The following is a 15771-nucleotide window of genomic DNA, read 5'->3' on the forward strand; positions in this document are numbered from 1 at the left end:
TGGTCTTCAACAAGTCTCCCCTGCACATTCACAACCATAAGGTTAACACTCAACAAAGGTCCACACATGTGCATTTCCACTCAACCTTCCAACCTCCACCAAAAATTAAAAACTTAAAAAGAACTAAGCAACCTAAGATAGTGAAGGTGTGTACATGTACACCTTTCCTTATGTAAACAATAAAGGAAAAATATCAAAACTTTGAGATACTTTGGTAGTATGCACATGTGCACCTTCACAAGGTGTGCATGTGTGCACCTCTATGCTCACAAATTATTTAAACCTAAGACTATTCCCCTAGTTGCATTACACAGTGCATATGTGTGCAACTACGTTGTGTGCATGTGTGCACCTCACATAGGAGTACACTTGTGCGACTGTGCATAAAAGGCTCTTTAGGGGATAAAGTAGTGCACTTGTGCACATGTAAATGATATAGTGTAAGGTAGGATAATCCCTAAATGAGATGTCCTAGGCTCTAGCATACTACACAATGGAAACACAAAAACAAAGTAGCAATGATGCAAGATAGTTCTATAAGATCCCTCAGGATCCAACTCACAATGCCCAATCTCCAAGCTAGTCTAGATCCACAACAGGATAAGAACACCAAGAAGGATCCAAACTTGTACACTCATGTCACCAATAAATTTTATGGTTCTCATGTTCCAGCTTCTAGATCTCAAAGTTCACATGTACACTTCATCTTCAAGCTGGATGAACACACCTTGAAACTTCTCTAACTTCTTAACATATCTAAGACTCCACAAATGTCCTTTACTCACACCCAACTAAGTCACAAGTCATTCTAGTCATTACAAATTAATTAAAAACCCTTACAATAATTATATATCGAGCCACAAGTTGGCTACAACACAAATTAAATGCCAATACAAAAATTAAATGTCAAAAATTTGGCTCATAGATCACTTAGCACCCATAGGGACCAAGACCATGCCAAGCATCAAGAAAAAAATGTTGAGGACCAGTAAAATAACCAAGCTATGTTGAGCTCCAGAACATGCTGATCTCCATAAACCATGTCGAGCTCCAAGATGTTGAGCTCTATAGACCATGTCAAGTTCAAAAGACCATTTTGAGCTACCAGAGCATGTCGAGCTCTACAAACCATGCCAAGCTACTAAAGCATACTAAGAAAAATAGAGTATGTTGAGCTCCCAATCAAAACTAGACCCTTCAATAACTGAGCACCATAGTTCGGTGACTAAGTCCACAACACTTAACCAAAATATCTCTTAACCATGCAAGATTGCAAAAAAGCCTAGGATGCTCCTGCATCAGACACCCCAAGTTTGAAAATATGATCTCAATAGCTAGAAGAATAGCTTCTAGGATTCAACACATAAATCTAAAATTTATTCTTCACATCCATATTCTTCACTCTTCCCCTTGTTCTTCTTTGGCTTCTTCACATCCATCCTAGGTGTGCTACAAGTTTGTCTTCCATACTGATCTCCACTAGCCCTTTTAGAATCTTTAAGCTCAACTTGACTGCCAATAATCAAGTTCCCCTACTGAGTTCTTCATTCTACAAAGGAATCATGGAATACTTCTTTCCACCTTTCTCAATAATAAATACATTCTTGACACAATCATGCACATCCATGAAATCATATTGCCAAGGTCTACCCAATAACACATGACAATTTTTCATGTCCAAAATATCACACAACACTGGATCCTTATACTACCCAATCTAAAAATCAATAAGGCATTTTTCTCTCACTTACAAAGAATGCTCAACTTGCAACTAACCAATCCTATAATGATAAGGATATCTCACTCTCTTTAAACAAAATTTTTGAACCATCTCCTTAGCAACAAGGCTATCAAAACTACCACCATCTACAATGACCTTGCAAACTTTACCACTAGACTTACTACAAGTCCTAAACAAACTAATCCTCTAACAAGAACCTAGTGTCCTCTGACCAACCAACACTCTTTGAGCTAGTAAAGTCTCCTCCTACTCAAGTTGATTGTCTTGTACTTCAACATCATTCACAATAGCAGAAACCTTCTTACCATATGGACATTCAAAGAATATGTCTTATACCTCCACATTTTTAGAAAGTACCCTTAAATTCACCTCCACCTATCCTCCTCTTCTGATTAGTAGGTTTTGGTTCACCTTCTACACTTGATTTATCTTTTGTTGAGCAATCCTTCTTGTCTTTTCCTTTAGCATTACCCTCAAAAAACTCTTCAACTTATCTTCTTCACTTAGAGCATACTAATAAGAATCCTCAACTATATCAATCTTCAACATACTAGCATCATCTTGGATATTGAATCTCAAACCATTAATGTATCAAGCTACCTTCTCCTTTAACAATTCTCTATGACTAGATCGAATAGTCAACTTGTAGAACTCCTCAGTATAATCTTTCATAGACATATCCTTATGTTTCAGATTCTACAACCTATTAAACAACTCAAGTTCATAATTAGTAGGAATTAACTTGGCCTTCAACTTAGTTATCATCAACCTCCATCTAGTGATCTTCATTTCACCTTCTTCCTCTTTGTCACTTTGCAATTCTTTCCACCAAAGAGTGACATGTCCTTTTATCTTAGTTTGTTCCAACCTCACTCTGAGTAGATCCTCAATATCCTCAAGCTCAAAATAGTCTTCCAATTCACCAATTTGGTCAATCATTTCTTCAAGATTTAAAGAACCTAAGAAATTAGAAACCTTCATCTTATGCTTCAATTTCAATAGAAATCTAGGTCTAGCAAATTGACCAGCCCTAGTTCCAATAGGTCTTTCAACTCGATTAGTTCTATCCTCACCACTAGATCCAACAACTTCAAAATCTTTGGAAACTTGCTCATATCTTCCTTCAATACCCACATGCCTAGGTACACCACCTAAAGCACTTACAATTTTAGCAATTATGTCAACTCATATCTAAATTATACCCTAATCTTTTTTGAGATCCTTCCTTCCATAGTATCACTAAGGTAATCAATTTCCCTAGGGTCCAATCTTTTTGGTGGCATCTTCCTCTTTGCAAAACCTTAAGAAAAATAACCCTAGATCATGGTGGAAATTGCCTCAATTTCAATGATCTATCCATAAACATAGGAAAACATTCTCTCTGATACCACCTAACATAGTGCAAGGTAGGAGAATCCCCAAAGGAGATGTCCTAGCCTCCAACAAACAACTACATAGTAGAAAAACAATACTGAAGCAACAAAAATGCAAGATAGTTTTGTAAGATCCCTTAAGATCCAACTCACAATGCTCAATCTCTAAGTTAGTCTAGATCCATAATTGGGTAAGAACACCATGAAGGATCCACACTTGTACCCTTATGTCCACCAAGAAATCCTCTGGTTCTCAAGATGTAGCTTCTAGCTCTCAAAGTTTGCATCTAAACTTCATCTCTTCAAACTACATGAATACACCTTGAAACTTCTTATCTTACCTAAGACTCCACAAAAACCCTTTACTTATACCCAACTAAGCCACAAGTTAGCCCAAACATTACAAATTAATTAAAGATCCTTACATAAATTATATGTCAAGCCACAAGTCAGCTACAACACAAATTAAATACCCATACAAAAATCAAATGCCAAAAAATTGGCTCACATATCACTTGACACCCACATGAACCAAGACCAGGATGAGCGTCAACAAAACAATGCCAAGCACCAGTAAAATAACTAAGTTATGTTGAGCTCCATACCATGCTAAGATCTATAGATCATGTTGAGCTCCAACACCATGCTGAGCTCCATGACCATGTCGAGCTACTAGAGAATGTCAATATCTATAGACCATGCCAAGCTCTATAGACCATGTTGAGTTGTCAGAGCATCCTACACCACTTCAATATTCTACTAAGGGAGAAGCCCATTAAACATAAACTCAGAAAGATGCATCCCCACATAACACTTTTGGTCAAAGTAGAACTAAAAAAATTGCTCGTGACTACTTTCATCCAGCCCTTAGCATACACCTCCTAGATATTCAACATAATACCTTTCTTGAAGAAAGAAAACACCATTAGAATCTAAATTGATTTACAATATGTGAACAAAGCATGCCCAAAAGATGACTTCCTTCTCCTAAGCATTGATGTCATTGGTGATCTCATAGTAGGACATTCCATGTTCTCACTAGTGGATAGATTTTTAGGGTATAATTAGATCCAAATAACACCATAAGATCAAGATAAAACAACCTTTACTTGTGCTTGGGGAACATTTTGTTGGAATGTTATACCCTTTGGCTTGAAAAATGTAGAAGCCACCTATTAGAGAGCAATGACAACCATCTTCCATGACATGCTCCACACCTTCATGAAAGACTATGTTGATGATATCTTGGAAAAATCTCAGACATGACATGAACATCTTTCTATCCTAGCCAAGGATTTCACCCAACGTGAAGCTTTTAAAGTTTGACTTAATCTAAAGAAGTGAAATACATAGTCTTGTCTACTTGGTTTGTGGATAAACCTAGTCCCCTCAATGGTTAATCATGGATATGGTCTAGATGTACCTCGTATAATTTGTTGATCATTGTTTGAGCTCTAGTGAGACATTATGAGAAACATGTGTATCCATTTATGTGGAGTATTTTAGTGTTATTATGAAACCCTTGGAAGTGTTTTTGACTTATGCTTGTGTTTAGTTGTTTGAGGATGATTGTTTTGTATCTCTATTTTCTTATACAATGTATGTTATGTTTATGCAATAGAAAAGTAATATATTAGATCATACATTTTCATGCGTTTTGAGGATTCCTTGGTGGTGATGGATTATATTATGTTGGTTGAATGGATATTGGTGCTAGAGAGAGAGGGATATTTAATTAAAATAATAAAGAAACAATAGTATGAATACACAAATTGAAAAACTTGACTATATAATAAATAAATTATAAATAACCAAATACTAGATATATGAAATATTTTAATGTAAATATATATTTTTATAGTTATTTAAGATGAAAATATTATAAAAATGGTGAATAACTCTATTTTGAAAAATTAAAACAAAGTGATTGAGCATTTTGGTAAAAAATGCAAATCACTCCACTAATAATGATCAAAATAATCCCCATATTCAAGAAAAAGGGGAAAAAACAAAAGGAACGTTCGAATGGGGATACTCTATCAAAACAAAGGAACCTAGTCATCTCAAATCTGAGAGGAATCCTAAACCTAAGGAGAACATTGCCAACAAATCAACAAAGATCAACCAAAAGATAGTGTTTTCAATTCCCTATAAAAACAACTTTTCATCCTTGGATAGACTCAATGAAATCAAAGGCAAAGAAAATTTCAATGGCATGGGAAGCAAAGGAGGTATATGACAAGAAAAGCCTTCACAAAAATAATCAAATGAAGCCTCAATAACGAAAGGATTTGAAGATGGATTACAACTGACATACGATAGGAAAATAAGACTTAGAAGGATAGAAAACCATCAAAAGAAAGTGATAGTTATAGATCAACCTCATACTGAACACAACAAAGAAAGCACATCCAATATTTCAGAAAATTGGGATGAAATTTGAATAAGGAAACAAGTTGCTCATTTTTCTAGTAATAAATATGTACTCAAACCAAAAAATTTAGAAGCCTTTATCTTGTCTAAACCTAAATTAGTTGTACCTAGTAGGAACCCTTGATTGAGAAAATTATACCCAAAAAAACTTTATGATGGTAACAATATTCCCCATCAGACCCAAGCCCTCCTCTTTTATCTATGCCCACAATCCCACCAGTCCTACCAGGAGCCTAACAATATCAATACCCTAACCAAAAGTGTAGGGTTTTTATATTCTACCTCATAAGAAATTTTTGGTAATAAGACCTAATTTCAATAGACTAGATCTACATCCAAAAAACCCAATTAACAACCCTAACTTAGGTTATTTGCATGCAGATCCTTTTACAAGAAGTGTGAATGATTCAAAATCTAAACTAGTAGGTCCAACTATAGTCCATAATTATTTTAGACATCTAATCCTTGACCCTAGTGGCATCCAAATCATTAGTAATGAGTTTAGTGAAAGAAGATGGCAGAAATTCCAAGAGCTAGGAGTGTATGCTTATTGGAATGACACTAAATACAAGATTCTAGAACAGGTAGGATGGCTAAAGGATCTTTGCGGGGAGAAGGTAAGTACATCTAATTATTCCAAATTTTTTATTTATTTACATTGTCAAAACAAAGATATTGGGAAGTAATTTATTTAAATTTCTCATTGTCTTTATAAGGGTTATTCTCTTGAATTCTTAAATTGGGAACCAAAGTGTAATGAACAAAAAGTAAGAGAAACATCAAGCTCCTATACAGATTAAATGTCAAAATCTACCACCTAAACTGAATAAAATACAAATCCTTTATAAAATAGGAAAATATGTAGGCAATCTCATAGGTCAATATAAACACTTCAATATATCTAGCAATACCAAGTTCCTCATTAACACAAAATTAGGTTAGTAGCAATTCAAAACCAAAAAGATAATCACAAATAGATCCATCTATAACCTATCCTTTTTCTAGGTATGAAGGAAAAATCAATGGCATTATTAAAATAGATTCTAATAGAACTCCACATCAAATCAATAAACCACAAATCTTAAAGAGGCACTCAACTAAATTTACATCAATGGGCATATTCAAACAAAAAACAAAAGGGAGTTGAATTAGATGGCAACATTAAACTTCCAAGAAATCATCAACAAAATAATAGAGAGGAAGACCAAGGCCGAATAGATAACATTGGAGAGGAAGGAAAGGCAATAGGGTGTATGAAGATATTCAACAAAAAATAGCTAGATTTCATCAATGCTTCCTATGTCAAAAAGAGAATGGGCTCTTAGAGGAATTAAACTCTGGCATAAAGAATTACAATAGATTAGCACATGACCTTTTATTAACATTGAATGATATTTATGATCAAATAACCATTGGGGAACAAGCTCATGTGGAATACCATAATAATTTCAGTCAGGCCCAAAAAATAGAAAAAGTAAATGATCAAGAAAATAGAGAAGAGGGTGTCAAATCAAAGGAAATAAGATCAACAAATGGGATAATAGGTGAAACTTTACAAAAAAAACACACTAGGATTAGGAAAATGGTCAATTAATCAAGAAGAAAATGTGGAAACTTACTCACCTCAAGATGCAACTTTCTAAGATTTGAGTCCCTTAGCATTGAATAGGAAATACAAATCTAGGAATAAAAGCATGGGAAATTATATATAGTATAAAAAAATAAAAAATAATGGACAACAACAAGTAAAAGAGGATAGAGAATCACAAGAATTTTAGGAAGGAAATGTTATAACTAGAGAAAAGGTTTATGAAGATGTATTCATAACTAAGATAAAAACTATCATCCAAAAGGACTATAGGAGGATAATAGTAGGGAAGAGAAAGGCTCAAATTTGGGAAAGAATGGTTTAGAATCTCTAGAAATAACATATGGGCATATTGGGAAAGAGTGGATAGAAACAACACGACAAGTAGAAAGCCAAAATTAGATAACTAACATCCCCCTAGCATCATCTAAGCATTGGGGGAATGTCACTATAAAAAAAATAGATAAAATGAGAACACATAAAATTTGGCAAACTCTAGTAAATGATAAAGATCCATTTGAAGAAAGTGACAGCATTCAAAATTTGAATGAGGAAAATAGCACTAGTAAATTTGGGCCTATTTTTTGAAACACTCGTCCATCAAAATTGTGACTCAAAAACTATTGTCGCTAAACTAGATTCAAAAGTTTGCCATACAAGACAGGTGTCAATATATAAACAACAAAATTTGTTGAAAATTATTGCCATCATTTCACATGGCAGTGCCAGACAACTAGTTTAGAATGTCAAACAATTGATGACAAAGAGAGATGGTTCGACAAGTATTCCACATTATCGACAGCAGAATGTGTTGAACTATTGATAATTGTGAGAGATGTTTTGATGAGTTTTTCATACTCTCGATAGTAGGATGCATCAAATTAGAGATGACTTGTAGAGATGTTTCAACGAGTTTTTCATACTCTAGATGACAAGATGTGTCAAAATAGAGACAACTTGTAGAGATGTTTTGATGGGTTGCTTATACTGTCAATGACAGTAAATGTCAAAATAGAAATGATAGTCAGATTTATTTTTAAAAATACTCTTTGACACTAATCAAATTGATTGTCATTGACAAGCCACACCTTTGAATGAGAAACTAGAGCTGTAATTTTATAGTCAAGGGCCAATTTTATTACTGCATTTTCCAAGTGATAAAGAAAATTATCTTAAGCATCAATGAATATTGATTTGGATTGCTTATGTTAAGCAAGGAAAGAATATATTTCATTGCATAAAAAGGATCAATTATGGTGATGTGCCCAAAATGTACAGGGCAAAAACACACACAAAATTTTTTTGAGACTGATTCAATAAGATAATGTAGTCGACAGGGTTAAAGATACGGTAGACAAAGGATTCTGAGAAGCTAAATGCAAGATCAACATAGATAGGCAATAGGTTTACAACTCAGTTTGATCATTCGTAAAAGTGATTATTTGGGTGAACTATTAGTCTTTTAGCAATTCCATAAAAGAAATTAGATGATTAATCTATTTAACCAAAGTCATAATTCATCAATTTGTTTTAATGATACAATTTAATTATGGGAAATAAATCACTAACCCTAAAGGTGGTCAAATCGGCTAGGCTCTCAAATAACTTTAATAACTTGATCGACATTAAATTCTAAACCATTAAACATACTAGGAAATCCAAAATTTTAGAAGATCAGATAAAATTTTACTATTCAACCAAGCTAACTACGTGAATAAATTTAATCAAACCTAAACTAACTCATTAACTTATCATTTACAATAGACATTACGACTAGGTTTAATTCAATTAAATCTATAAGTTAAACTAAGCATTATTCCAAACCATTATAAATTTAAGTCAAATGTTAACATGTCAATAATAAGATTAATCTAATTTATCTCCCAATAGTATGAATTAGATAATAAAGCATTAAAACTAATTTAATTAATATACATTAAAATCAACTCAACTTTAAGTAAGGTCAAATAATAATCTAACAATTAAAAGAAAACATTCTTAATTAAAATTAAATATAATTTTTTTAATACTAATTAACATTTATTTAACTTCCCTAAAGCTACATACTAACTAAAGCTTTTCATCTTCTACTAACAATGATACTAAACTACTAACCCCACAACCACACCACAAAATAAATTTAATACTAAAACTACTAACCTAAATTCCCTTCTAACTAACCACTAACTCCACTTAACATAACAACACATTAAAAAAAAACAAAAGACAATTATTAATCTAAAATACCCCACCCCCTAAGCTATTACCTATCCCTAGTGCCCATCACAAGGCCTACCCACGCACTGCCCAAGGCCTGCGCGTGGTAGGTTTGTACCCCATCCTTGTGTGGGGGACACGTCACCCACAGGGCCTACGTTTGGAGATGGGCAGGGGAGTGGAGTATACACTACCCTTGTATAAGACTATCTTAATTGCCCTCCCATCCCAAGACAAGGTCAACGCATACAGATGGGGAATGGAAAATGGGGGAAAGTGCCATGGTTAATTTATAAATTATTATAAAAACATTTCTTGCCTCCTCCACATGCGATATGACACATGTACTTACTGCAAGGTGGGGGGGGATTTAATTTAGAAGGTAAGTTATGCTTTTTTTTAAACAATAAGATAAATGGGAATGATGGTCTAGCAAGGTACCCTGTCCCCATAGTCCTTAAGAGTTAAATTCAAAAGTTTTATAGGTAGAATATGTCAACAAGATATGTAATTAAATGTTTTAGTTTAATTGCATTTAGCTTATATTCTTTTTAAAAGACTTAATATTGTTTTCTCTTTTTTTTTTTTTTATTGCACTCTAAAGGGATAATACAAAGAATATTCTGTGTGACATGGGGGAATTAAATTTTGTTTCCCATACATTTTCCAGAGAGTCTTTTGAACCTGGAGATGCATATTTTGAAAGTTCATTTTCTAAGTGTTGATGTATATGTTCATTTTCCTTTAAACACATGGGAGAAAATTTTAACCCAATGTTAGCATAGATTTTTCTATGAACATTAAACTAATACCAAGTTTTGAATAGAGTCCTTTTTTCTTTTTTTTCTTTTTTAATCTTATAGTTTATGTGTTATCTATTCATTATATCTCAAGATGTATGTTCTTTTCTTTTTGAATTCAAGGAGATACATGATCTCTTGATCAATTGTTTCTATACATAATGAAACTTAGCAATATAGGTGATAACTTTGTGATTGAAATGTAGGATTTTTATTAGATTTAATACTTAATATCAATTTGGAAACTTCATCATACAAATTTTCCTTCCAGCAACATAAATGAAAACTTGGAAAATTCATAATTCAAAGACATTATCTATCATCCTATTTTTCTCACATACATATGCCAAAATTTGAAATCACATGAGAGCATTGCAAGGTAAATTTCACAATCTTTTCTTTCCTCTATTATTCATCCTAGTTCAAGGCTCCATCGGGAAAGAACCAGTAAGAAAACCCAATGTCTTTGCCACTACATCAAATCCAATTACAATTTACATAATATTACAATTCATTGAGTTTTCTTCAAGGCTTTCACAAGAAATCTTTTATCAAATGTCTTCATTGCATCAAGGGAAAACATGAAAGAGACAAGAACCAACATGGAGATAACAACACAAGGAGATAAGCAAATTGAACATGCATTCCCACCCGGTTGCACAATAGGTCTAACAATGAACCAATATAGGGGAAAGGTGGATTTTCTCAATAGGAGAAGTCAATCACCATACCATCACATAGCCCTTTTGGGGCTAAAACTTCAAGAACTTCCATTCTTTCACAAGGCCCTTTCGAGGCTATATCCACAAGAATCCTCATTCTTTTCCACATTGAAGAATTTTCAATAACAACTAGGTATGGGATGACAAGTAGGGGCACATACACCCTACCCTTTCTCCCTCCTCTCACCATGAGAGGAGACTCTACACTATTGAGGTCCAACTAAGGCCCTTTCCCCAAACATGGCCACTTCTTCCCTATCCAAGGGTGAGTGTTGCCAAAAACATCCCCATGAAAACCTCTCAAAAACAATCAAAACATCAAAGAAGGAATATGAATAAAACCAAAAGAAACCAAAATAGGATCCCTCCCAAATCCACCCCCAACACACAAGCAAGAGATGCATAACTACACAATGTCTCCAACATGATTCAAGCAAGATTCAAAACATGAACACACATAAAGAACCATTCATGGAATGAAGAACTCCTACCTTCATAAAAGAGTTATGGCAATGGTGGTTTGAGAAGAGCTTTCCTTTCTTCCTTCAATCTTCAAGACTTCCTCCAAAACTAGAGGATTGGGTGAAAAAAACAAAAACTACCCCCAAAATGCCTCTAAGTATGGTACTTAACTCCACTAAGCTTCAAATAACTCAAGATGGAGGTTTGGTTTTACTAACCCAAGTAAAGAACAACCCATTTTCGAAATCAACCTAAAATAGGGTTTTTAAGAGACCCTAAGAGTCAACCTAGGAGGCTAAAGGGTTGGAAAGTACCCCCACCCATACCCTTACTCATAGGGGTACTTAAATTTAATGTTTCTAAGCCTTTAAAGACTTATTAGGAACAATTAAAAGTTAGATGAATAGTAAGATCAAATTACAACTTTTAAAGAATTACAATACAAGGTTAGCACAAAATTAACAAGAAATTTAGCTTCGTTTTTTTTTTTTCATTGAGTTGTCTCGGCTAATTTTCTTGCACACTAATTGCACACATCAGTTGGTTCAAAAGCCACATGCATAATGTGAATTAAATATTAGAAGAATTATATAAATTAAAGCATCCATTTCTTAATAAATAGTTGTTTATCTAATTCTACTCATATTTCTAACCTTTCGACTTGCATAACCGAATGTGTTAGCGTTGCATACATTTTCTTCATCCTTATACATATTTATAAGCATTAAATGGCAAAATCAAATAACTGAAGTAAGCATCACACATTGTAAAATAGCATAACAATGTTCAGTGTATCCACTAATGTTTTGTCATAAAAGCATGAGTATCAAAATAACAATGTATCATTGGTGCTAGGATGGGTCGGGGTGAGGCCTCACATATGGAATAGTCAAGGATTACAATCAACAATATCTTGATTAGTGATCCAATAAATATTGACTAATTAGTTTGGTAGAAAATATATGGATTAGCAAAGGTTGAACTATTCTGAGTATGGTTTTTTTTGTTAATAAATGAATGTTTGTGCATGAAGGAGTTTTCTTTCTATTTGTTGGAGTCTCTAGCTACTTAGGATCGATTGGGAGCACAAGGTTTCCTATCTTGGATATTGTTTCTTCCACTTTTGGTCATCTCTAAATAGTGCTCATGGTGCCAAAGGGTAACCAACTTATATGATAAATGAACTCAAAGGAAAATTAACTCTTGATATATGGAAAACTTACGCAATAGCAAGCAAAATTCTATAAAATAATTAATAGTCATATAATTTCTTCCCAAGGGGACATATTAGACATCATTTTTTAAGCATGGCTTGTATCTTTAGTTTAAGCACATTGGTTTTTCCATTTATGAAGAGTTGTTATTGATAAATGAAAGGTTGTATGAAGAAGAGTTGCAACCCAAAATCACACTTCTTCTTGAACTATTAAAGGAGAATTATAATCATTCCAAAGAATCATTTATTACTTAGACTTTCTTATACATCCAATAGTGGCAAGTTTTGAACACATTTTGAATGTAGCATGTCAATCATCAATATATGTGAATAATGCACATGCTAGAAATAAATTACAAGACTGAATTAGAGAACTATGACAACATAAGTCCATTTATGTCAAAGTGCATCAAGAAGGGCTTTGAATATGAGAGCGCTTTTAGAAAATGATAGCTAAAAGTTACTTCGTAGGGTCATTCCATGATAAATAATCAAATGTTTTCATGACATACAACATGACCATTGTGGTAAACAAAAAATAAACATCATTATATATCATTTCTATGGGTTATGATAATAACTACAATAAAGTAATGATGCACACATTTTGCATACTAACAAAGGCATGCTTCTGTCTTCACAACCTATAGAATTTTTTACCTTTTTCTCTCAATATAGACATGACTTTTTCTATGACAAACTTTAAGGAGTTTGGAGAGAACAAGGATCTCGAGGTTTCTTTTTTTATTTTTGGAAAAATAAGGATGATAATAAATTAAAACCTAGAAGAAACTCTTGGTAGAAATAAACTATATGGTTTGTGGTGTCTAATGATCTCGTACCCCTCCAATCTCAGAGTCATCTTTCATCCTACAATCTACATTCATTCACCTTCATTTGACTTGTACAGATTCATAGCTTGTACTTGTAGACAGTCTCATAAGATATTGACAGTAACAAAGATAGTATAAGAAACCTAAAGATAGTAAACTTAGAAGATTAATATACCTTAATATTGACAATCAAATACTTTCTCCTCCTTGGTGAGAAAATGTGATACACAATCTCTTGCGATAGTAGTTCCATGTCTATGTACAACTTATAAAGAAAGCAACATGTGTAATTCAAAGTACTTATGTTAAGGCCATTTTAAGGCGAATACCTAGAACCTCCTATGTTCACCTAGTAAAAGTAAGTAACATGTTGGAGACTTCAAAATTTGAGCATCCCCATGATCTACAATAATGACAATAATGCATGTGAGAGTCAATAATGACATGATATAAAAATAAGTTGTAACTAAAATTCTTTTAATGGGTTTAGTTTGAGCTTAACTTGGTTTCGAGAATCCTTTCATATTCTCTACTTAACAAGGCCAACCATGTGAAGGTGGAAGCTCATTTGACCTCCCCCCCCCCCCTCATAATCACTCTAAATTCCCCATTAACAACTAAGTAACTACTTCATTCATTCATTTTATAAGTATATCATTGAATAATTATAATCACATAACATACATTAACACAACATACAATTAATTAATACATATAAACATTTATCAATAATTTGTGAGCACATCAATCATTATATTCATATAACATTCATTAACATGACATATAATTCATTAATACCTATAAACATTCATCAATAATTTGTGAACATGTCAATCATTATAATCACATAATAATATTCAATAACATGACATAAAATTTATCAACATTCATAAAAATCCATCAACATTCATCATCAATAAGAAAGATTCATAAAAATCCATTAATAAGAAACATTCATAAATATCCATTAACACATTCATCATCAAACAAGGTTTTTAACATTCATTTCTACTTTTATTTTTTCTTTTTTTTGAAGATAAAGGCTAATAGGCACATCTTGACTATCTGCGGGATCCCATGGCTCTTTTGGTTCTGTCTTACAACATGAGGCTTCCTCTTCTTTCATTAAGGACAAGGCTGATGTGTCCCTGCAATAAGAAATAAATGGGTTTAATTCTAAATTTTTTTAAAATGTTATAAGTATTTTATTAATCTAAAGAGGATAATAGAGATTTTTCTTTACTTGATAGTACCACATCATCTACTATCACATTCTATTCAACCCCAACCTCAACATGCTCAACACTAACATCACACTCTGCATACTTAAAAATTATCACATAAAGGTTACACCAATTCCAATTTTAGATGTTGAATTTTATTAATAATTACATGATTAATTTTCAATAGAATTTGAATATGTACCTATATCATTGTAATGCACATTGAGGTCTTTGTTAGGTGTAGGATTCACATCTTCATCATCATTAGTAAGATTTGTGCTAGGAGTAGTAGGCTGTAGTGAAATGTCATCTGTGCATTTTTATCATTGTTCAAAATTAACATAAAATAGATTATTTGTCATGAAGTTCTCAATTACTATTATTATTCATTTATCCTATTTACTTGTGCGTCAACCACTACACCTATTTGGTCATTGGAATTTGTGTGGTGGTGGTCAACCACTGCTTTATAGCCTTGCTTGAAGCCAAATTGTTTGTACTCTTCTGTTGATGCTAGATTAAATTCAATGCCCTACATTTTTTGCATTATATCATCAATAATTAATGTATTGCTTATTTGTAATTTTATATTTAAAAAGTGATATGAAATTTCATTTACTACTACTTAGAAGGCATTAGTAAATATTCATATACCCACTAGAGCCAAGATAGTGTTGACCAACCTTCTCTTTCCTAGCTTTTGTTTCCTTCGATGTATCCTACACCCTGTATATGTAAACTTTGAAATATTTTAAAAATATGTTAGAATATATAAATCTACAATCACACTTCTAGAAATATGTTATAGATTATATAAATCCACAAATGAATTAAACATGTAAATTGTAAAAAAAATTAATGGTTCAACTGTCCTCTCTTAGTATGAAATCATCATGATATTATTACATGCCTTAATGATTGGCTATGATACATGATCTTTCTCTCTTATGTTATATTCTAGCATTGCTATGAAACTTCAGCGATTGTTCACTTTTCTCAATGAATTTATTTCTTTTTCCTTCACTCCATACCTTTGACAACTACAACGTTCTTCAAACAACCTTATGGGTCATGCGAAAAGGCATAAAAAATGATCAAGAACCTCCTTGGGATGTTGAAAAAGTTCTAGGATATGCATTTCTATCACCACAATATTTTCTAAC

Source organism: Cupressus sempervirens, chromosome 8, assembly GCF_028749045.1.
Source record: "Cupressus sempervirens isolate cs-2001-9-10 chromosome 8, ASM2874904v1, whole genome shotgun sequence".
NCBI lineage: Eukaryota > Viridiplantae > Streptophyta > Pinopsida > Cupressales > Cupressaceae > Cupressus > Cupressus sempervirens.